Source organism: Psammomys obesus, unplaced genomic scaffold (genome assembly GCF_907164565.1).
Source record: "Psammomys obesus unplaced genomic scaffold, mPsaObe1.curated_primary_1811, whole genome shotgun sequence".
In the NCBI taxonomy this organism is placed as follows: domain Eukaryota; kingdom Metazoa; phylum Chordata; class Mammalia; order Rodentia; family Muridae; genus Psammomys; species Psammomys obesus.
Genome location: NW_026592666.1, coordinates 688,535 through 706,814, shown reverse-complemented (window position 1 = coordinate 706,814; position 18,280 = coordinate 688,535).

Here is an 18,280-nt window from a genome sequence, read left to right as displayed (position 1 = left end):
ACTTGTTCTATATCAGGCTAGCCTTAAACTGAGATCTGCTTCCTTCTGTCTGCTTAATCTTCTGGATTAAAGGTGTGTATATATTACAGCTGAATCACACAGACCTAGAAGGTCGTTGGATGTGATCTCTTGCCAGAGCAGCCATGTTCTGAATTAAAATTCCTCTACATTTTTCCTTCTGTTGGGCTGCCCTGTCGAATTTTTATATGATGTTTTTTACTTCATTTTATATATGTTTTTGTTATGTTTGGTTGTTATCTCTTAGCAGCCTGGTATACTCTCTGAGACAGGTTAGGATGGGAGGGAAGGTGTGAAGGAACTGGGAGGAGTAGAGAGAAAAGATAAAATAATAAATAAGAGTGAAGAAACATCAGGATGACAATTCTAAGTATTATATTAATATTTGCAATATTTATTTGGGAAAAAGGAAGACTAGAATGATTTATTTCATAAGTTTGTATAACATGAGTTATATTTTTGTCTAGGGTAAGGGAGGATGCAAATACATCCATTTTTACATGTATATGCCTGAAACAGAGAAAACTTATGGGTTTCCAGAAGCCTTCATGCTCCATAACATATGCATATTCTTATTCAATGTATTCTTAAAAATCTAGACTTTATAACCCAGAGTGTAATTAATTTAATATGTCCATTTGAGTTATTTCTCCTGTAATGTATCCATTTATAATATTTTCTTTTTTTTTTTTTTTTGAAAAGTGGTCATCATGCTGTTAAATGAAAGACTGTGATATGCTGTCTTTATTCTCTCTGGGCCTTTTTATTTTTATTTCAAGCATCCAATAGCAATAGGCAGTCATTATTTGATTATTTTATGAATTCTTTCTTTATTTCAATTTTCTCTCCTTTATTCACATATGATTTGTACATCTGAATCATTTATTTTCTGTGTTAGTGTAACTTTTCTCTAAAACTAAGCTAAGCTTCTAAGCACATTTGTTGTCAACTCATGTATTCACATTGAATAATGATTTTGCCTTTAATTTTTCCCAGTATTGATATTTTACTTTTTCTTTCATTGACTGTTTTCTAAACAGAACCATAGTGGGAGTTCTCAGTACATTTTAGATCAGGTCATAGAATAGGAAATATACAAGAGGCAAGCAAACTAAAATAATTTGCGGATATGACCTATACGTTATCATTTTTAAATGTACCATAAAATAACAAAAAGTTAAGCAATGTAAATGGAACCTGAGGAAAGCATATCTGGATGAATAAACAAAGGACCATAAAGTTATCTGGTATAAATGACAGAGAATGTCAATTGAGAGGGAGGGTGTGTAACTCAAAGTAGAAATTAAGAGTAAAATATTTTTTTATTAATTACACTTTATTCACTGTGTATCCCCCCATAAGCCCCTCCTTCCTCCCCTCCCGATCCCACCCTCCCTCTAAAAATTGAAAAATTATAAAAAATCTGACAAATGTTTTATAAAGTCCACCTTATATGCACATAGTCTAGCTGCAAAATGATTGCCATAATTCTTGGTCTCCTCAAAGCAAACAGAAGCAATATTGTTACCCTAAAAAGGCATAACCACTGAATTTATTAGTCAATTAAATCTTTGAATGTATGGCAACATTGTACATAATGCTCCACAAACCTGGTACTTCCTAACCAAATAATGGAAGTACTCAAAAGGAATCTGAATGTTTAAAATGGTAATTGCCTTAGCAGTGCTTAATTTAACTTACAGTTAGTACTCCTCAGGGAGTGATGAGTTTTTTGCTATAAATAGGAAATTGGTTAGCAGCACTACCAATTGAATGGTAGTAGGTCATAGAAAAGATAATTGTACTGACCTATACTAGCATATCCTAAACGGAGCAAGTTAATCTAAGAAGAGCATACAACCCTCATTTATTCCAGTGCCAAACCCACCTTTTTACAAAAATAAATAAATAAATAAATAAAAATAAAAAAAGCACAAGAGTTCACAATGTGTAGAATCATCACATGCTTCTGAGATAGTGTCAGCTGGAATGGACTGACTCTTAGAAAAAGCTGAAAAGTACTGGCTTGCAAAAATCCATGATTCATTTGGACATTTACATGGTTTATGACATTATATTTCTCCTGGACTAGACACCAGGATTTGTGTAAAACTTTGTATTAAAGCTTGAGAAGTTGTCATTTAAATTTATTTATATCATTAACACAAAAATAGCATGTGTAATTGAATTTGAGAGGAATCAAAATGGAATTAATCAAATTAATTCATAACTTGCAATTTTCTAATAATCATTTTCTTCAGCTCAAGTAAACATTTGAAAGGCTTAGAGGCTTGTATTAAATGTAATATACCAATGACATTTAAAATAAATTGTATGGTTATTACTGAATAAAAGGCCCTGCTATATCATAAAATAATATTTCATTTGGCCCATTTCCCCTTTTAAGATACAGGATCCCTCTTATCATTCTCTATTCCATCTTGTGCTTTTATCTAGACCAACTTAAAACTATTAATTTTCAATGCCCTTGATATTAAAAGGTCTTTATTATTAAGGCTTATCAAAGTCCGTGGTACATATCTCTCTTAATTTTCAAAAGAAAAATAAACTCGAACAAAAATGTTAGCTTAAAGCTATTGTTCTCCATGTATGCTGTGTTGAATAGAGACACAGACACTAAATCCAGGAACTAAAGTCCTGATAAATCTCTGCAGTGGAGGGGCCTGTTGACATTTTATCATAACTAAGTTCTAGCTTCTGCTACTGAATTTTAGAACCACCAGAAGAAAAGACAATTGTCTCATTCTATTCTACTATCACTTCTTATCAAATAAGTTTGGTTTTAGAAATTAACAGTTGTGGAAATCACATGATATTCCAAAAAAATAAAATTTCATCTAAAACAGAGTTGCTAACATTGAGTTCCAATTGGAATTATTTAGTGTAGAGGACTTTTCACTGTTCGTTATGGATACTGTGGGAAAGGATCACAGCCCAGGACCTGGACCTCTGTGATCCATCCAGAACCTGAAATACTCTCAGAGCAGACCTTTAATCCCCCTGTCTGCAGTACAGATATTACTTCAGTAAACATTTTTAATCCCAAATAATGACATTCAACTGAGGGGCAGATGCAGGGATGGAATCAGAGGAAGATTTGGCAGAATGAGCCAGAGAAGGATAAACCCAACTCTCAGAAGCGAGAGGCTACATAATAGCAGTGAATAGAAGAGTTTCTGGAGTCAGAACAGTTTGACCATTCAGTACAGTTAAGTAAGAACAGTTCAGCTCAGTTGAGTTTATGTAGTTCAGTTTGTTTATTTCAGAATCAGTAGCAATTCAGTGAGAAGTGGAGAGAAGCCAGGTTGAAACAGTTATCTTGGAGAGGAGTTTTGAGATGGAACAGCTGGGTTGAAACAGCCAGGCAGAGTTCAGAAAAAAACTGGAAAGTGTGATCTTGCTCAGCAGTTAAGACTTCAAGGTTAAAGACATTCTAGGCTTACAGCTGGGATACAAAGTGAATAAACTCTAATTAATATAAAAATTTAAAATTTAATTTAAAAAACATTCTAGGCTAAGCTGCCAGACAGAGGCTTAAAACTAAAGCCTTCAAGGTCAGGCTTGCAGAAGATTAGATTGTATGGAGCCTAGAAGCTTCCAGGCTTAGACCTAGAGATAGCAAAATAGAAACTCTCTATGCCAGCCCAAGCATGAATTTATAAGGCTTGGACATGGCTCTCATCTCTTCCCCTTACCTAAGGAAATAAAACCAACATTGACAATTTAGAATCAGCTCTACAGCTTAATTCATGAGAGCAGAAAGTATACTAAGAATTTTATGATATACAGTTATCTGGATTGTGTTGGAAAACTTTTGAGGCATGCTTGAGCTACAATTTTAAAAAGGGGCAGGGAGGAGACCAGGGAGGGAGTGTGGGGTTGGGGAGGGAATGAGGGAGCGGGATACAGCTGGGACACAGAGTTAACAAAATGTAACTAAAAAGAAAAATAAAATAAAATAAAAAAAATAAAAAAAAATAAAAAAATAAAAAGGGAAAAAAAAAGAATATTACTTAATCAGACCCAATTTAAAGAAACTAATATTTTTGAACAAATATTATGCATAGATAATCAATAGGTTAATAATTTAGAAATTATTTGAAAATAAAGTAATAATATGAAATATTGTCCAAATTAACATGTACATTCATGCTTTATAAGTTAATAAGATTTTGTATGTTTTTTATAATGCATTCTTTTAAATCTAGATTCTGGCTCTGTGAACAAAAATACTAAATGACTGCATAACTCTTAGACAGGTCTGCATCATTATATTTCTAAAGAATGCCTTTTTCTATTTTGTTTCATTAATTTATTTACTTATTTTACATCCTGATCACAGTCTCCACCCAGTCCCAATCTCCTACCCTCTTCTGCCTTTCCTTCCTCCCCTTCTCCTCAGAAGAAGGGAGCCCTCCACTCATACAAACTCTCTCCAGGCAACAGAGTCCATGTCAGAGACAACACTGCCTCCACTTGCCAGAGAACCCGTATGAAGCCCCAGCCGTCCATCCATTACATATGTGTTGTGGGCCTAGGTCAGGTTCAGGCCAGCCCTTTGGTTGTTGCTTCAGTCTCTGTAAGCCCCATAGACCTAGGTTACTTGACTCTGTTCTTCTTGGGGAGTTCTTGTCCCCTCTGGGATATTCTATCTTTTCCCAAACTCTCCCAGAAGATTCTTTGAGTTTTGCCTAATGCTTGGCTGTGGATCTCAACATCTATTTCCATCTGCTGCTGGGTGGAGCCTCTCAGAGGACAGTTATGTTAGGTTACTGTCTGCAAGCATAGCAGAGTGTCATTAATACTGTTAGGGGTTGGGTCTCTCCTGTGGGGTGGGTCTCATGTTTAGCCAGTCATTGGTTGGGCATTCCCTCAATCTCTGCTCATCTTCATTACTGCACATCTTGCAGACAGGGTAAGTTTTGGGTTGAAGGCTTTGTGAGTGGTTTGATGTCCCCCTCGCTTCACTGGAAGTAATGGCTGGGTATGAAGTGGCCGCTTCAGTCTCCATGTTCACCCTAGCTAGGAGTCTCAACTGGGGTCATCTCCATGTCTTCCTAGGAGCCTACACATTTGCAGATCTACAGCTTATGTCAGAAATGTCCACCTCCCCCTCAGTTTCCCTTCTCTCGCCCAGCCCTCTTGTCTCCCACAACTGCGATGCCCACATCAGATCACCACCCTATTTAAAACTGAATAGGTCATATCAGCATCTCTTCTTGAAAAACTGGTGACCCAATACTGTGAATGTGAAAAACCTTGCCTATCTTGGGGAGATATTGTCTATACACAAAATAGGTTTTATTACTTAGGCATACTATTTTCCATTATAACACAGTGCAATATGGTACAATAAAAATATAATTATGACTGTAGGTTTCAGAAGTTTTAAGAACTTACCTCAGGTGACTTTCTAAATTAAAATTAATAAAATATTTTAAAAGATTATATGATGTTTTCAGAATGTTGAAAGAAATGGAATGAGGTTTTTCCATAAAATGGAAAATAAAAGATTTAGTATACGTACTCATTTGTGTTGGGCGACTAATCAGTGAGATAAGTGAAATAAAAATGCATAATTCAGCCTTTAATCTTAATATAAAGAATAGAGCATACAACAGTTTAATTCAGAATGATTCAAGGTTTCACACTGCAATTCACTTAGCTGCTCCTTGATGCTTTCCCCATGATCCTGTATCTGAAAATAAGGCAAAGGGAGAGAAATTTTGCTGTCTTATTTTTTAAGATTTAGACAGATAGCTGTATGTATACACTAAGCAAATTTCTATAAATATACATTTTAATGTTTGCTTAGAAGACATTCATTTTAATGTTTAGAGGACAATGGTAGTAAAAAGAATTTTGAGTTTGGTAACATCAGATTTTAAAAATGGAAAAAATAATAGCCTTCTACTTATGAAAAGCATAAAATTATACATGCACTGCAACATTTACAGCTCCCAGTTTGTCTTCTCCTGTTTACTATTTTATACGTCAGTGTCCATGCATTAAAAATCAGACAAATTATCTTTTTTTATTTTATTTATTTTTTTAATTTTATTTTTTTCTTATCAGTTACATTTTATTAACTCTGTATCCCAGCTGTATCCCGCTCCCTCATTCCCTCCCAATCCTACCCTCCCTCCCTCATCTCCACCCTGCCCCTTTCCAAGTCCACTGATAGGGGAGGACCTCCTCCCCATTCATCTGATCCTGTTTTATCAGGTATCTTCAGGACTGGCTGCAAAGTCCTCCTCTGTGGCCTAGCAGGACTGCTCCTCCCTTGGGGGTTGGGGAGGTCAAAGAGCCAGCCATTGAGTTCCTGTTAGAAATAGTCCTTGTTCCCCTCACTATGGGAAACCAATTGGCTACTGAGCTACCACGGGCTACATCCGAGCAGAGGTTCTAGGTTATATCCATACATGGAATTTTGAATATCTATGCCCCCAATACAAGAGCATCTACATTCGTAAATGAAACAATATTAAAGCTTAAATCACACATTGATCCTAATACCTTAATAGTGGGAGACTTCAACACTCCATTCTCACCAAGGAACAGATCAACTAGACAGAAAACAAATAGGGACATAAAAACACTTACAGAGTCCCTAAATCAAATGGAACTAATAGACGTCTGCAGATCTTTTCATCCAAACTCAAAAGAGCATACCTTCTTTTCAGCACCGCATGGAACCTTCTCCAAAATAGACCATATAGTTAGTCATAAAACAAATTATCTTTCTTAAAGACATACCTGGAACATAGAAAAGATGGTTTAAAATAAGTATGTGTTCTTTTCTGTCAACAGGCCTACCTGTTTGCACTTTACATATGTATGTATGCAATGTATGTATGTATGTATGTATTGCATTTACATATGTATTTATATATGAATATTTATAAGCAAAAATAATAACTATTTTGAATGATTGAAATATACTGTTCACATTTGTTATCGATCAATATAAAAGTGAAATTTTTATTATGAACCTCTTTAAGGTTGTATTTATGTGTTGTTACTTATGTCCTTTGAAATTTAAAGATTAGCATATTTCAGTTAATAAAACCACAGAAAGAAAATTTCAAGAACTTGGTACATGGAAATCCTTATATAACTTTAGTCATTATGACAAAGCATATAACGCATTTAAAGCTACTGTGTTGATGAAATATGTTGTTATGCTGTGCACTATTAACCTGGGAAACCTAATTAGATAGAGCTGCAGAGACTGAAGCACCAACCAAGGATGATGCATGGAGAGGACCTAGACCCCCTGCGTAGATGTCGCTGACTGGCAGAACTGAACTCTTAGAGACAGATGGAAACCACTTAATGAAAATAGAACAACTTTATTTTCAAATTCTTCTATATGTTTGATATCTTTTTATATGTGACAAATATAATTGTTACATCTGTTCACTCTTTTGCTTATGTTATGTATTTTATATAGTTGTTATTGGAAGTATATTACCGATTACAATATAGCAAAATATCTTTTTAAATTATTAATTTATATTTTTCAACAATATCTTAGCTGTTTTTGTAGATAGACTACCCCCTGAGTGGTCTTGTCTGCTGATAATATTTATTTGATCTCTATTCACTTAGATATAATATTATTTATTTAATTATAATAAAAATACAAAGTATTATTATTTCATGTTATTTTAACCTCCAGTAAATTTAAGAGGACTCTGAAAAATTGCAATTTAAATTTTATTTCAAATGGCATTCTATTATTATTATTATTATTTAAAATTTATATACTTTGTATCCTGGCTGTAGTCCTCTCCCTCATCTCCACTTTGTCCTAACCTCACTCCTTCTTCCTCCCCATGTCCCTCACCTAGTCCACTAATGGAGGAGTTCCTCTTCCCCCACTTTCTGACCCTAGCCTATAACGTCTCATCACTCTTTCTTTGTGGCCTAGCTAGGCCACCTAGACAGGGGAAGATGATCACAGAGCAGGCACTCAGGTTTATGACAGAGATTGCCCCTGTTCTCCTTACTGGGTACCCCATGAAGACTGAACTACCCATGGGCTATATCTGAGCAGGGGGACTAGGTCCTCTCCATTCATGGTCCTTGGTTGATTCATCAGTCTCTGCAGGCCCCTCTGGGCCCATATTTTTTGGCCCTGTTGATCTCCTTTTGGAGCTCCTGTCCCTTCCACGTCTTTCTATCTCCCCTTCTTCCCTGCATTCTGCCCAAAACTTGGCTATGAATTTCAGCATCTGCTAAGAGGCCCTCTGTGATAGGCTCCTGTCCTGTTCTCTATCTTCTCCTACTTCCAGTGTCTATCCTGTTTGCCCTTCTGAATGACGATTAAGTATCTTTCCTAGGGTCCTCCTTGTTTTTTTAGATTCTTTAGGATTATAGATTTTAGTGTGTTTATCCTATATTATATGCTTAATATCCACACATAAGTGAGAATATACCATGTGTGTCATTCTGTTTTAGGTTACCTCACTCAGAAAGATCCATCTATTTGCCTGCAAATTTCATGATTTTCTTGTTTTTAACTGCTGAGTAGTATTTCATTGTGTAAATACTTTTTCATTGAGGGGCATTTAGGTTGTTCCCAGAGTCTGGCTATTACAAATACAGCTGCTATGAACATAGCTGAGTAAATATACTTCTTGATGGATATATGCTTCTTGGTATATGTCCAGGAGTGGTGTAGGTGGATCTTGAGGTAAAACTATTTATAATTTTCTGAGAAAGAGAAAGAGCCATATTGATTTCTAAAGTGGAAATTAATTGTACAAGGTTACATTACCACCAGCAACAAAGAAGGGTTTCCCTTTCTCCACAACTTCTCAAGCATGTGTTGAGTTTCTGATCTTAACAATTCTGATGTGTGTAAGGTGAAATCTCAGGGTTGTTTTGATTTGTGTTTCCCAGATGACTAAGAATATTGAGCATTCTTTAATTGTTTCTCTGCTGTTCAATATTTCTTTGTTGAAAATTCTCTATTTAGTTCTCTGTTTACCTCCTTTTAAAATTGGATTACTTGGCTTTTCATATTTAACTTCTTGAATTCTTTATATATTATGGATATTAGCCCTCTGTCAGAAATAGGGTTGGTGAAGATCCTTTCCCAGTCTGTTGGTTGTAGTTTTGTTCTGATGACGGTGTCTTTTGCTTTACAGAAACTTTTCGGTTTCATGAGGTCCCATTTATTCATTGTTAATCTTAGAGTATGTCTTGTTGGTGTTCTGTTCAGGAGGTTGTCTCCTGTGCCAATGAGTTCTAAGCAACTCCCCACTTTCTTCCTAACTAATTTTTATCTGTATCTGGTTTTATGTTGAGGTCTTTGATCCACCTAGACTTTAGTTTTGTGCAGGATTTATTTGCATTTTCCTACATGTAGACATCCAGTTAGACCAGAACCATTTGTTGAAGATGCTGTCTTCTTTCAATTGTATGGTTTTGGCTTTTTTGTCATAAATCAAGAATCAGTAAGCGGGTGGGTTTATATTTGGGTCTTCCATTCAATTACATTTATCCACCATTCTGGTTCTATACCAGTACCATGCAGTTATTTTTACTACTATTGCTCTGTAGTACAGCTTGAGATCAGGGATGGAGATATCTCCAGAAGTTCTTTTATTGTACAAGATTATTTTAGTTATTATGGGTTTTCTGTTTTTGCATATGGTGTTGAGAATTATTCTTTTGATATCTGGAAATAATTTTATTGGTGTTTTGATGTGAATTGTACTAAATCTACAGATTGTTTTTGGTAGGATGGCCATTTTTACTGTGTTAATCCTACCAATCCTTAAGCATGGTAGCTCTTTCCATCTTAGAATATCTTTTTTCAATTCCTTTCTTCGGGGATATGAAGGGTTTTTTTGTTGTTGTTGTTGTTGTTGATGTTGTTTTTTGTATACAAGTTTTTCACGTGCTTCATTAGTTACAGAAAGATAATTTATGCTATTTGTTGCTATTGTGCACAGTGTTATTTTTCCACAAAATAGAAACAGAAGGAACATTACAAACTCATTCTATGAAGCCACGGTCACCTTGGTACCTCACAAAGACCCAACAAAAAAAGAGAACTTCAGGCCAATCTCCCTGATGAACATTGATGCAAAAATAATCAACAAAATACTTGCAAACCGAATACAAGAACACATCAAAGATATCATCCACTGTAACCAAGTAGACTTCATCCCAGGCATGCAGGGGTGGTTCAATATATGGAAACCCATAAATGTTATCCACCATATTAACAAACTGAAAGAAAAAAAAAAACACATGATAATCTCCATAGATGCTGAAAAAGGATTTGACAAAATCCAACATCCATTCATGTTTAAAGTATTGGAGAGATCAGGGATACAAGGCACATATCTAAACATAGTAAAGGCAATATACACCAAGCCTATAGCCAACATCAAACTGAACGGAGAGAAACTTAAAGCAATCCCACTGAAATCAGGGACAAGACAAGGCTGCCCACTCTCTCCATATCTCTTCAACATAGTGTTGGAAGTCCTTGTTAGAGCAATAAGACAGTTGAAGGAGATCATGGGGATACAGATTGTCAAGGAAGAAGTCAAATTATCACTATTTGCAGATGATAAGATAGTATACCTGAGTGACCCCCAAAGCTCTACCAAGGAACTCCTACAGCTGATAAACACCTTCAACAAAGTGGCCAGATACAAAATTAACTCAAAAAAAATCTAGCCCTCCTGTATACAAAAGACAATAGGGGTGAGAAAGAAATTAGGGAAACAACACCCTTTACAATAGCCACAAATGACATAAAGTACCTTGGTGTAACCCTAACCAAGCAAGTCAAAGACTTGAATAATAAAAATTTCAAGTTTCTGAAGAAAGAATTAGAAGAGGATATCAGAAGATGGAAAGATCTCCCATGCTCATGGCTTGGCAGGATTAACATAGTAAAAATGGCCATTTTACCAAAAGCAATCTACAGATTCAATGAAATTCCCATCAAATTGCCAACACAATTCTTTACAGACCTGGAAAGAAAAATTCTCAACTTCATATAGAATAACAAGAAACCGAGAATTGCTAAAACAATCCTCTACAATAAAAGATCTTCTGGGGGTATCTCCATTCCTGATCTTAAGCTGTACTATAGAGCAACAGTAATAAAAACTGCATGGTACTGTCATAGAAACAGAATGGTGGATCAATGGAACTGAACAGAAGAAATAAACCCACACACTTATGGACACTTGATCTTTGACAAAAATGCCAAATTCATAAAATGGAGAAAAGACAGTATCTTCAACAAATGGTGCTGATATAACTGGATGTCTACATGTAGAAAAGTGAAAATAGATCAATACTTTTCACCCTGCACAAAACTGAAGTCCAAGTGGATCAAAGATCTCAACATAAAACCAGACACATTAAATCGGTTAAAAAAAAAGTGGGGAATATCCTTGAACTCACTGGCACAGGAGACAACTTCCTGAACAGAACACCAACAGCACAGGCTCTAAGAGCAACAATCAATAAATGGGACGTCATGAAACTGAAAAGCTTCTGTAAAGCAAAGGACACCATCATCAAAACAAAACGACTGCTTACAGATTGGGAAAGAATCTTCATCAACCCTTTATCTTACAAACAGCTAATATCCAGTATGTATAAAGAACTAAAGAAGCTAAAAAGCATCAAACCAAGTAATCCAATTAAAAAATGGGGACCAGAGGTAAACAGAGAATTCTCTGTAGAGGAATATCGAATGGCAGAGAAACACTTAAAGAATGCTTAACCTCATTAGCCATTAGGGAAATGCAAATCAAAATACCCTGAGATTTTACCTTACACCAATCAGAATGGCCAAGATAAAAAACTCAAGTGACAAGACATGCTAGAGAGGTTGTGGAGAAAGGGGAACCCTCCTCCACTGCTGGTGGGAATGCAAACTCATACAACCACTGTGGAAATCAATCTGGTGCTTTCTCAGACAACTAGGAATAGCGCTTCCTCAAGATCCAGCCATATCACTTCTAGGCATATATCTAAAAGAGGCTCAAGTACACAATAAGGACATTTGCTAAACAATGTTTGTAGCAGCTCTATTTGTAATAGCCAGAAGCTGGAAACAGCCCAGATGCCCCTCAACTGAAGAATGGATGCAGAAATTGTGGTGCATCTACACAATGGAGTATTACACTCAAATGAAAAATAAGAAGATCATGAAATTTGCAGGTGAATGGTGGGACCAGGAAAGGATTATCCTGAGTGAGCAGTTCCAGAAGCAGAAAGACACACACGTTATATACTCACTCATATAGACATATAACATAGGATAAACCTACTAAAATCTCTACATCTAAAGAAACTATTCAAGAGAGAGGATCCTGACTAAAATGCTCATTCCCCACCTGAAAGGCAAAGAGGATGGACATCAGAAGAAGAAGAAAACAGGAAACAACCTAGGAACCTGCCACAGAGGGCCTCTGAAAGCCTCTGACATGCAGACTATCAAAGCAGATGCTGAGACTTATGGCCAACTGTTGGACAGAGTGCAGGGAATCTTATGTAAGAAGTGGGAAATAGTAAGATCTGTAGAGGACAGGAACCCCACAAGGAGAGCAACAGAACCAGAAAATTTGAAAACAGGGGTCTTCCTGGAGACTCATACTCCAACCAAGTGCCAGGTATGGAGATAACCTAGAACCCCTGCACAGATGTAGTCCATGGCAGTTTAGTGTCCAAGTGGGTTACATAGTAATGGGAAGAGGGACTGCCTCTGACATAATCTGATTGGCCTGTTCTTTGATCACCTCCCCCTGAGGGGAGAGCAGACTTACCAGGCCCCAGAAGATGACAATGCAGTTTTCCTGATGTGATCTGATAGACTAAGATCAGAAGGAAGGAGAGGTAGACCTCCCCTAACAGTGGACTTGGGGAGGGGCATTTGTAAAGAAGGGGGAAGGAAGGTAGGATGGGGAGGGGAGGACCAAGGGGCTTATGGGGGAATACAAAGTGAATAAACTCTAAATAATAAAAATAAATAATTAAAAAAACAAACCTAAACAATGAATTGTTATTCATTTTTGAATGTTTAAAGTGACCCTACACTGTAGTTATTTATAACTTGCTTTTTTCATTTATTATTTTTCTGGAAGTCATGGGGATCTCTGTTTTCATGTTTTTTACGTTAATGTATAATATCTCATTGTAGAAGTAAACCCCGATAGCAATGTTTAAATAAAAAAAGAAATTCTTTAATTCCATTTTCTGGATAAAGTATCTGGACAATCCAGAAATATTAAAAGGATAATATCATAAATCATTATAGTTTATCATGGCAAGAAAACTATATTTAATTAGTTATAAATATCTGATATCTGAAATAGTCATTATGTATTCAAGTTTAATTATATAATTAAAGTATGCATCATATAGTTCATATTCATAAGGGTTAGCATCTAACTCTTAATATCAAGGACCATAAAGAATAAATATGCATAATTTAGAAGATAATGTAGAAGAAAGTGATAGTTTGAAGACTTGCAAACAAATATGTACAGATTGGATCTCACAGAAATTTAAAGAAACATGAAGAAATAATTCTTTCTATTTCATAGAAGTAGAGTAATTTGCAATTATTATGTATTATATAGCCACCTCTATCCACATTTAAATACTTCATTTCATGAATCAGCATGGGGATAGAAATTTACTTATATGACTGTTCTTACACAAACTTTATGGAAACACTGACAATATTTTTTTTGGCATAACCTTCACATAAAATACTGACTTCTCAACAAAATGTTTGTATGTGGATAAGGCTGCTCTTAATTTTAGAAATTATGAAATATATTCATGTACTTATTCAGATATTTTTTTTCCATCTAGTGCTTCAAATTCTCTTGACTTTATAAAGTTCTTAATGATATGAATTATTTTACATTCATTTCTAATTTTGAAACACACTTAATGGTTCAATGTTTTACATCAAACTATGTTCAAAAATCTAGCATGAACTGATCAACTACAGACTAATGAAAGACTTCTCCATGAACTCTGACCCCAATGTACAGAGAAGTTTGGACATGTGGTAGTCAACCATATATGTTTACATATTATTGTTTATGAAATTATTAAACTCATATTAATTTTCTGCCATGCTCTAACAAAAAAACTTTGTAGAAAAACTAATTTTTTGAATATCTGTGAGCTATTACTCTAAAAAATATATATTTGTAATCCTGTTTTCATTGAGAGACTGTCGTTTTAAAACCACTCTCCAATTTTAGTATCTTCAGGGAATCCTTGGCTTTGGATGATATTTTTCCTGTATGTCCCACCATCTTCATCCTGTATATGTCAATCTTACCATCTACATCTACATTTCCTTTTTATAAATTATGCCACTGACATCGATTTGTCATAGTACAATATTGTATGATTAAATTGATCTTTAACAATAATTCTAATGAACATTCCTCATAAGGTCACTTTCACACTCATTAGGAATAACACAGCTTCACAATTTTGAATCTGTAACATATATATTTCTATGCACAACAGTTACATAAACAAACTACTGCCATTTTAATAATGAGTTAGATTGTGACAGTGTCTGAAGAAGAATACTAAATCTAAGTAAAGATTCAATTTGACTCATAACTGGCCTTAGTTTTAATCCATGATTGTCTTCTCAATATTTTCTGAAAGGATATATAAAGTAGAAATATTGCATCATTTGCACACAAAAAAGAAGAAAAGACAACCAGACGTTTAGAAAAAAGACATTCTTTTCAATCCAAGTTTCTAGTGAGTCCAAATAATAGTCTACCCTATTATTACTATTGCTATTGCTATTACTATTATTATCATTATCATTATTATTACACATACTATGGAGAAAACTAAAATCCTGGATTGGCTTGTTACTATAAATCAACAACACATAAAGGTGTAAAGAGTGGAACGTATCAGGCATTTGGTATCAAAGAACTTCTTATCAGTAATACTTGAGCCAATACAAGGTAGGGAGAAAACAAGTAAATACAGGGGGTTAACTATAGAATTTTTATCCATTGAGTGTTGTGACTGTAAATCTGAGAATAAAGCATAGAGCCCTAGCAGCAAAGCAAAATCTTTGTGTTTGATGTATTCATAGAGAGGAAGAAAGATTGTCTTCAAAATTAATTATGTATGCAATGGTGAGTTGCAGGAATTGGGGCACAGGATACAACAGTGAAGTAATACCAAAACTCTGAATGCCTTAATACTGTGGGTCAACAAATCAATCAGTAATTGTCTAGTGACTGAAATGTACCCCAACCAAGAAACATTCATGGCGAGGACTTAAACCCCTTGCTCAGATGTAGACTCAGTCTCCAAGTGGGTACACTAGTAAGAGAAGCAGTGGATTTCTCTGGCTTGAACTCAGTGTCAGGGTCTCTGATCACCTCCCCCTGGGGGGCGGGGGTTGTAGCCTTGCCAGGCCACAGAGGAAGACAATGCAGCCAGTCCTGACAAGACTTGATAGACTAGGATCAGATAGAAGAGGAGGAGGATCTCCTCTATCAGTGGACTAGGGGAGGAGTGTAGGGCAAGAAGAGGAAGGGAGCGAGGGTGGGATTGGCAGGAGACAGGGAGGGGGCCACAGCAGGGAGACAAAGTGAATAAATTCTAATAAATAATAAATTAAAACATTATAATCATTTATAATAATGCTTTAGAGGAAAGAAATTTGCATTGTAGGAGTTTGGGGGAGAAAGGACAACAACAAACTAATATGATTTCATTAAAGGCTCTTAATAGACTATACCCTAAAATGAATTTTGAACCAGAAACAAAAACTGCTTAAAATTTAAACATATAAAAATTAAATAGACTACGAAAAACTAGATTAGTTTTCCAAGATAATTACTCTGTCTTTTGGGTGGTGAGGTGGGGGTGGGAGGGAACAATTATTCAACTATTCACCAAAGGAAAACTAAAAATACTTATACTATTCAATTAAAATACCTCTGATATTAACACACACTAGGAATTACCCTGAATTTACATACATTATATGTGTGTGTGTGTGCCTGTGCAAGTAATAACAAAAACAAGCAAGCCAAACGTCTTCAAACCAATGCAATGCCTCTTAATAAAGGAATCTTTCATATACATGTATATATGCCATCAGATATACAATTTACAAAACATTGCTTACTATAGCTTTGTATGTTAGAAAATTAATATTACAAATAAGATTATACCAGAGGGGCTTGAGAATGCAGGGATTGAAGGAGTCACGTATTGAGTAAGATGTCTGGCTCTAGTACACTACAAAATTTGGTTGTTATATACTAGGAAATTCAATACAAATCATTAGGGTAATATGCAGTGTTCTTATACACAGTATCACCAATAAATGGAAGACTGACAAAGCCTGATGAAAACGTGACAATCAGAATTTCACATAAATTATATGACAATAAAAAATGGCAATTACTAGCCAAGCACAATGGCACACGCTGGGGTTACAGATGTCTCTGAGTTCTAGAAATCATACCAGGATACTCTGCAACACAGCAGTAAATGCTTTTAACACAAAACCATCTCTGCAGTAATCCTGTGGTGTCTCTCATTTTCCCAAACCTAGAAATATACACAGGAATCTTCAAATGTTATATGTATGTGTGTAATTAGAAAGATATCATTCTGCCCTAAGGCTTTAAACATCTTATTGTCTCTGCCTAGAATACTCTCCTACCATTCCTCTCATCATTTTGCTCCCTTGTTGCATTTGATTCTCTCTTGCTATCTAAATTAGATTTAGATTTTCTTTTGTCTCCTTCAGCGTTTAGTTTGGTATTTATTACTCTGTTAACAATGGTGAACAAAAAGAAGGAGCAGTTAATTTGCCTTCATTGAGTGAGTGGGTAGAACTTGTCCCGTCACATTAAGAAATAAAGATCTGTCTGTGTATGGGCCAGCCCAGTTGATGATGTCATCAAATGAAGTTCTGAGGGCTGGTCACCCTCTCTCCTGCACTTCTTGGCTTGAATGAACAATACGTTCCTTCACCTGGTGCCATCCGAAAGTGTTTCAGGGAAACAAAACCCGCAGGCAAACTCTCTTGAACCTCTTTATATAAATGAGCACCAGAATCTGAAGGGACAGGGAAGAATTTAGCATGTGAGTGTAACATCAAGAAAGCTGGAGAAAGTAATGAGTGTAAAATAATTACATCATGAAAGAAAAGATGCAATCGACAAAATAGCAAGGAAGCCAGTGTAGTAAGACAAGAAAAAAAAATCATTAGGAAGTAAACTAAATTAATTAGTATATATTTTAAAAAGAATAGGTTTATGGCCAATTTTCAAGATTTCAGTGAGATAATTTATCTACTGCCTGATGGCTTGGTGGATGAGAAAGAAAGGTATTACAGTCAAAATGGATTCTAATCTGGAAAATCAGAAAAAAAATATCATTATTGATACATTCAAAGTAAAATTGATTGGAGCTTATATATATATGTATATATATATATATGTACTATATAATCAGATTATATATATGAAATTCATAACTCCAGTGCTACAGTATCTTATAGCCTCTACTGACCTTCATTTTCATATTGTCTTTTCGTTTCCATTTCTTCAGAATACTACCCAAAATTATAACAAAATTGCAGAAGAAAAACACTTTATTTTTATTTTAGCATCCTCCATTTTTAGAATGATATAATAATGTTAATATGAATATTTCAACTCTCCATAATCTACTCTTCCTTAAATTTAGGTTTCAAAAGAATATTTTTACGTTTAGGTGGTTTTGATTAAATAGTATTTAAAACATTGTACATTGTTTCCAATGATACTGAGAAGCAAATTTATGTGGAAACGCCACTAACATTCTGATATATAATCACCTTAATAATGAAGACAAGAGATTATGCAAGCAGGAGAAACTTAATTAAAACATATTTGTCTCCTGTGTTTTTCACATGATTTGATAATAAAAATACTAAGTCAGGCTGAGGAATGTGCTCTGTAGCTAATATCTCCTGTGGAATCATGAGATCTGGTGTTTGGATGTCAGCACCTACATAACTAAGGCATGTATCTTACATGTACTTGTAGCCCAGTTTCTGAAGGATTTAGTTCTTTATGGCATTAGTGGCTGTGGATACTTTTACCCCTGCATATATACATGCCCACACCGCCATACAGATGCACAAACACACACACACACACACACACACACACACACACACACACACACACAC